This window comes from Hyperolius riggenbachi, chromosome 1 (genome assembly GCF_040937935.1).
Source record: "Hyperolius riggenbachi isolate aHypRig1 chromosome 1, aHypRig1.pri, whole genome shotgun sequence".
Taxonomy (NCBI): domain Eukaryota; kingdom Metazoa; phylum Chordata; class Amphibia; order Anura; family Hyperoliidae; genus Hyperolius; species Hyperolius riggenbachi.
Window position 1 is genome coordinate 215,359,324 of NC_090646.1, and position 7,910 is coordinate 215,367,233.

A 7,910-nucleotide genomic window follows, 5' to 3' on the forward strand; every position below is an offset into this window, starting at 1 on the left:
GGAGAAATACCTCTGTAAATGACAATCTTTTGATTTTTTTACACACAATTGTCCATTTACAGAGGTATTTCTCCCACCCAGCATGGGTATGTGTAAAAATACACCCCAAAACACATTGTACTACTTCTCCCGAGTATGGCGATACCACATGTGTGGCACTTTTTTGCACCCTAACTGCGCTAAAGGGCCCAAAGTCCAATGAGTACCTTTAGGATTTCACAGGTCATTTTGAGAAATTTCGTTTCAAGACTACTCCTCACGGTTTAGGGCCCCTAAAATGCCAGGGCAGTATAGGAACCCCACAAATGACCCCATTTTAGAAAGAAGACACCCCAAGGTATTCCGTTAGTAGTATGGCGAGTTCATAGAAGATTTTATTTTTTGTCACAAGTTAGCGGAAATTGATTTTAATTGTGTTTTTTCACAAAGTGTCATTTTCCGCTAACTTTTGACAAAAAATAAAATCTTGTTTTCATTGTTCTATACCACACCGCTGTCCCACCTTTGAAATGTCCCTAGTTTAGCATGGTAGCAATCTTTGAAATGTCCCTAGTTTAGCATGGTAGCAATGTTAGCTTGTATAGAGGGGATGGCTAGGCCTTTTGTTCTAGTCATATGTGCTATTCTATGGTAGGTGAATAATTGGGATTGGAGCAGAGAATTGTACAGTGAGTGTTGCGAAGGATTTGAGTTGGGCATTGTCTAGTAAATTGTGTAGATGGGTTATCCCAGCAGCCTTCCAAACCGCCAGGTTTAAGTCTGGTATAAGATGTTTGAGGACCGCAATAGAGGAGCTAATTGGGATTGTTTCACCTGGAGGGGGAGGGTGTTTTATGAAAGCTTCCCAAGCTTTAAGAGTGGCTTGAATAGTCGGAAAGGTGGATGGGGGGGGGGGGGGGGGGTTTGCTCCCATTAAAATGCTAGTTAAGAGAGGTCTGAGGTCTGTTTTTAAGATATCGGATTCAATTATCACCCATGGTTTCTCTGGAGTCTGGGCCCACCAATTACGTATTGTTTCCAGCAGCGTGGCTTTATGATATAAGTCCAAGTTGGGGAGGCCCATTCCTCCCATTCCCTTATGTAGGGTCATTATCTGGTAAGAAGTGCGGATTTTTTTTTCCCTTTCCATATAAAGAGGTTAATGCACTTTCTCAAGTCAGTGAACCAAGATTTAGGGATTGGCATATGTACAGTTCGGAAAACATAAAGAATCTTGGGTAGGAGGAACTGCTTAAAGGCCGCAATTCGTCCTGACCGAGATAACCACGCCTTGGACATATCGGAGCATTCTTTCCGTATTTTTTTTCCAGTAGTGGTAAGTAGTTTAGCTGAAATAGCTTAGAGGATTGACCTGGTAGCTGTATGCCCAAGTATGTCACCGCCCCATATGCCCAAGGAAACGGGTATAGCTGTGATAAAGTAGATTTTAACTGAGGGGAGATGTTTAATCCTAATATGAAAGATTTAGTTTGGTTTAGTTTATAAAGTGAGGCCGAAGAGAAACTTTGTAGTTCTTGTAGCAGTGCTGGGAGGGAGGTAGAAGGGTTAGATATAATTAGGGCCACATCATCCGCAAACATGCTGATTACGTGTTTGGAGCCTCCCAATTCAATGCCTAAAATATCTGAATTGGCTCTGATTTTTTGGGCAATAGTTTCCATCAGCAAAACTAATATCGGGGATAGAGGGCAACCTTGGCGGGTGCCATTTGTTATTGAGAACGGTTTTGAGATGAAGCCTGCTGCGTTAACTCTGGCAGATGGGGTAGCTTTTGAGAAATCCCCAGTGAACTCTGTCGAACGCCTTCTCTGCGTCCAAAGTGAGGAGCAGAGAAGGCGCTCGACAGAGCTCAATGTGTCTCAGAATGTTTAGCATACGTCTGGTGGCGTCAGATGCTTGACGACCTCTAGTGAAGCCCACCTGGTCCTGCGCCAACAGTGAAGGGGTAAGTTCCATCAATCTGTTGGCTAACATTTTTGCATATAATTTAACGTCTGAATTCAGTAAGGAAATGGGCCTGTAATTGGATGTGTTAGTAGGGTCTTTCCCTTGTTTTGGTATTACTATAATCGTAGCTTCCAGATACTCTGCTGGGATGTGACCTGACTGGGCGAACTCCTGGAAGAGGTCTACCAACAAAGGGGAGATAGACTGGTTCAGAGCCAGGTAGAACTCTCCACCATATCCGTCTGGACCTGGGGCCTTATTTCGCTTCAGAGTCTTGATTGTTTTGATAATTTCCTCCTCTGAGAAGGGTCGGTTTAGCTGGTCTAGTTGAGTTAGTCAGGGAAGGAAGCTGAATTGAGCTTAGAAAAGAGGATATGCTTTCCTCATTGGGTTGGGCTGTGCTATTATCATCCTTAATATTATATAATGAAGCGTAGTAGTCGCAGAAAAGATCTGCTATCTGCTTAGGATTATATACTGTCTGACCTGTTGAGTGTATTAGTGAGTGAATTTTTGCTTTAACCCGTTTTTTGTTTTATAAATTTAGCTAGGTGCGCCCCTGCTTTATTACCCTGAAAGTAAGAATTTAGTTTAGCTTTCTGAATGTTGAAATCATAATTGGCCTGCATTAAAACCTGTAGATCATATCTCAGTTGAAAGAGCTGTCTTTCCAGCTGGTTTGTCGGATTCTGCTTGTGTAGCCTCTCCTGGCTCTGAATCAGGCTAAGTAGATTAGTAAGTTTTGGCGAGTCTCTCCCTCTTCTGGATTGCACCCTGTCTGATTAGGATTCCCCTCGCGTAGGCTTTGAATGCTGCCCAGATAGTAGAGATTCATAGCCCAGGGGTGCGATTAGTAGCTATAAATTCTTGGCATTCCTTATTCAGGGACTCCAAGAATTTGGGGTTTGTTAGAAGGGAGGTATTGAGTCTCCATAGATAAGGCTTGTGTGAAGTTAGGTTCTCTTTTAGTTTGATATGTATGGGAGCATGGTCTGACCAAAGCTTATTGCCAATCGATGCACTGATTACTGATTGAAGGAGGAGTCTGTCCGTCAGGAATAGATCTATTCTAGAATGTATTTTATGTACACTCGAGAAGTAAGTATAGTCACGTTCCGAGGCATGTAACGTCTGCCAGGGATCGAAAAGGTCGTTCCAGTGCACTACTTTATCCATTACCAGCTGGGGTGCTTTACGTGAATGGTCTATTTTTGCTGGACAGACATTAAAATCGCCTCCCATCAATAGCCGGCCCGTCTGGCATGCTTTGGCTTTGGTGCATAACTTCTGTAGGAACGCTTTCTGACCTGTGTTTGGTGCGTATAGTGCGACCAAAGTCAATGGCTCTTCATTGATTACTCCTGTAAAAATGATATATATATACCGTTGGCGTCAATGGTTACAGAGGTGGGGGTTACATTTAGGTCTTGATGGAAGGCCATCATGACCCCTTTTTTTTTTTTTTTTTTTCTCTTCTTTTGGTGAATGAACTATGATAGATCAATGGAAAATCAGGGTGTGTACACAAATGAGTGTCCTTCCCCAGGAGGTGAGTCTCCTGTGCAAAAAGGATTTGGGGCTTTTGCATCTTCGCCATTTTCCACAGGAGATGTCACCTATATGGAGTATTTAGTCCCCGAACATTAAGTGATGAAATTTTTAGTGGCATGTTGATTTAGTTTGAGAGATCTATATATATATTTGAACACCACCCCTGGTGTACTCCCCCCCCCCCCCCCCCCCCCCCTTGCACTGATCTAGAGCATACAGTTACCCACATAATGATCCAAAGGTTTAGGCATAGGCATACAATGAGCAGCGAAATATCAAACCAACTAAACAAACTAAATATAAAACACTTAACAGAACTAGAAGGGAAACCCTTTCCGCGAAGTAAAGCAATACCGTAGTATTGGCAATAGTGTGACATAGTTCACTGTCCACTAGCAGTAGTGGGGGGAACTAGAATAAGTAAAGAACGACTGATGTACAGCTTGGCGGGCAGGATTAGTTTGCACACCTGTGTGCTGGGGCTGCCTGTGTGTAGGTGGAGATGGTTTGCACTTGAATACGTAGTTGCTTAAATAGGGTTAGGCCGTAATCCGGATCTGCAATTGCATATTTCTTATTTTTATACGAGAATCTCAGTTTCGTAGGAAGCCCCAATTATATGGGATCTGGAGGAGCTGTAAGGCTTTTGTAAAGGGCTGTAAGTCGTTTCTGAGTCTCAGCGTGGCAGCAGAGAGGTCTGCGTAAATCTGTATATTTTTGTATTGCTCAGGCATTGGACTTCTTTTCTTGCCGTTTGTACAATGCCCTCTTTGACATGGTAAAACATGAATCTAGCAATCACGTCTCTGGGTACGGAGTCTGCTAAGAAAGGAGGCTTAGGAAGATGGTGTGCCCTATCGATGGTTAACTCAATCTCCTTAGTATCTGGCAAAAGGGCTTTGGTGAGGTTTTGCAAGTAGTACTTTAGCTCATGTTCCTGCACCTGCTCTGAAACACCCCTGAACTTTAAATTATTCCTCCGATTCCTATCCTCCAAGTCTGCAGATTTGGCTTTCAGCCATCTAATATCCTCTGTGGATGTAGCTGCTGTGTCTACCATGACATTGAATTCTTTGACCACTTCGCTGATTTTATCTTCCACTGAGTTCACCCTGTTGCCCAAGGCTGCTATTTCTGTATGCAGACCTGCGTTTAGTGTTGAAATCTCTGCCATTAGGGAAGAGCGGAATGATATGAGTATGTCCTTAATGAAGGTCTGTGTGGCATATGTATCTGAGGCAGGGAATGCTTCTATGGAGAGCGCCATGGTGTCGGGTTGTGCTACTGCCTGCATGTGGCTGCTTACCGGAGTCTCTCCTCTGCCTTGATTTGGCTGGGCTGCCTGTGGGTGAGGAATCGTTATCCTGCGGAGAGCGCTCCTCCGCATTAGGCTGTGTTGACGTCCCCCCGCGCGAGGAGACTGTCTGAGATGGGGTGACGTCTCCTGCAAGCGCGGCGCCATCTTGGGCCTGCTCCACCCGCCGAGACTGAAAGAAGTCAGTCGATTTGCGGGGAGCTGGCGTACATTGCTTCCTTTTTTTTGGAGATCTCTGTCTCCAGCGGCATCTCCTCCGTTGTTTGCATGCTGTCCCCGGCTGGGTACGTGTCGCTATGAGCCGCTATGTCTGCCGCCCGGCTGGAGCTACTTCACCACGCGTCCGTTCCTTCCAGCGCGGAAGCCACGCCCCCGAGTTAGAGGATTTATAAACTGAGTTGGATGATTTTTGGCCAGTAGTCTATCGAGGATATTTTACTGGTAGTGATGGATGTTTGGGTTATTGTGGAACAGCATCAGTGTATATATCTAGCGTACTTTTCAAAAGCAATAATGGGAGTTGTAGGGAGTGTGCATGCTGATCAGAAAAATGCCTAAATCAATATATGAAAGTGACAAACGTATGCAAGACTGTAATCCGGCTTTATAAATGAATGCCACATTGTTGTAGAATCTACACAATTAAGTCAAGAAAAAGCAAATGCAGCAGTAAAGCTACTCTTTACAAGACCCCTCCCTAGTACCTGATATTGAAGTCATACATACAATAAATATTACTAATTCATATATTTAGTACAGACAAGGTAATCACAAGCACATTAATGTGTAGGATTGGAGATTTCACTATGGAGTGACTCAGTGTGTATGTACGGTATATCTATCTTATACATGTGGATCCTGGATAAATCTGGTGCTACCATAGCGTTATCATCAAAAAGAAAAAGTGAGTGTGGCACTCCTAATTGATCAGGAAGGATCTGTGGGCAGAAATAGAGTAGGTCAAAACTTCCCGCATAGAAAGTCTCTTGCACAGTATTGAAAATCAGCCACTGACGTGTGCCTCGCATATAATAGTAAGAAGGAAGCAAATCATAGATTCATTGTCAAGAAGCAGATTCGGGCACCATCCGTCATTCAGCTCATTTACTGTAAAACACCTTGTGCAATACAAAGTATCAAATGGATATCACTTGATTTTTCCATGGTGATACTGTGCGGGGTAAGGTGGAGGTGGGTGCTCAGGGCTGCAGAAGGGTCGGCGATGGCTGTTTCGCGTCCACCAGGGCACTTGGTCACGCTGCGTTTCACAGTTACCATAGAGTTGCATGAGAAATATCTGCAAGCTAGTGCCACACAAAGTTCTGTATGAGGTGTTAGATTTAACTATAGTAAAATAGGATTTCTAGCTAAAGGGGCCCATACACTTACCTATTTGCCAGCCAATTCAATCACTGATCAAATCGGCTGTGAAATCGTTGCGCAAGTGCTGACCGAACAATCAATTTCCATCCAAAATCGCCGGAGGGTCAGTAGTGCGTTGATGGCGGTATTCGAATGACCGAGGCTAGCGGCAAAACATTACCTGATCCGGCCGGCACGAGTCCCTGCTCTCTCTGCAGCTTCTCTGCACTGGGCTCAGAGTCCTGCAGGCTTCACTTCTTCCTGTCCTGGCAGGGAGTTTAAACAGTAGAGCGCCCTCTACTGTTTAAACTTCCCTGGACAGGAAGTACAGTGAAGCTGGAGCCCAGAGCTGAGAAGACAGCGGAGACCGGGAGACTCGCGCCTGCCAGATCAGGTAATGTATGTGGAGGCAGTGGCAGCTTCACAGATTGTGATCGGTTTCATGCTGAAATTGATTCACAATCTGTTTGCAGTAAAGGCAGCCATACAATCCCTGTCTGATCAGAGAAGGATCTGTCTGTTGGTCGATCTGATAGCAAATTGACCAGTGTATGGTCACCTTTAGTTTACTATCATGAAATTATACTGTAAATAGAATATCAGTAAGTGTACCAATATTCTATCAGAATTTGCCCTGGCATTTATTTTTTCATGTATGCCTTCAGGGCTGTGGAGTCGGTCCAAAAATCCACCGACTCCGACTCCTCAGTTTAGGATTCCACCGACTCCTCTAATTTGCATATTACAATTTTGTTGATTAAAAGTATGCAACATGAAATTCGTCTCTTAACTGCCAACGCTTAGGAATTTTACAAGACAACTGAAGTGAGAAGGATATGTAGACTACTATATTTATTCCCTTTAGACTAAAACTAGTCCTTGGTAAGAGTACTTGTAAAAGGTACAAACCGGAACAAAGAACATTTATCAGGCCCTAGGCAATGTAAGTGTGGGTACATGTAAGAATGATGTGCAGGTACTCTGCAGAGGAATGAGGAGATTGTAAACAGACAACACCTCTGTGTTCAATGTGGACGAGGGACTGATTAGCCTGAAGGGGGCTGGAAGAAACCCCAGGTATGTATAAAACTTTACTTTTCATCCGTCTCAGGTAACCTTCAATTTGTAGTCACCAAACCAAATTTTAACAACATATCAAATTATTTGATTTCATCAGCAAAGGGAGTGCATACATTTGCATAAATCAGCATCAGTGCAGAATTATTTCCATCTCATTGACCATCTCTATTAGTGACACAGCTACACATCAGGCTTTATTCTTACAGCATAGATGTTATTTAGTATATATAAGAGATTCCTGTGTACACATCATATATACAGTCACAATCAGATATGTATATCTGACCTTAAAAATACAGGGACTGCTTTATTGAAGCAGCACAACTAACTAATTTTGATTGGTTTATTTCATTTTTGTGGACTAAGCACAGATATTACTGTATATATACATTATTTTTAATGTATATTATCTGAGAAATAGAACATTTTATCATATTTTCTATTTTAATTACAGTTACAAATTCATTAGGAGTCGGTGCATTTTTTCCCGACTCCGACTCCAGGCACCCAAAATTGCCCGACTCCACAGACCTGTATGCCTTTACATCTAACAAAATCAATCAGGGCTTGGTCTGCAGCAATCTGTAAACTCTCCTGAAACCTATATAACATCTGAAGAAACTTACCTTGTTTTAGGAAGCGCATTGCTAAGGCC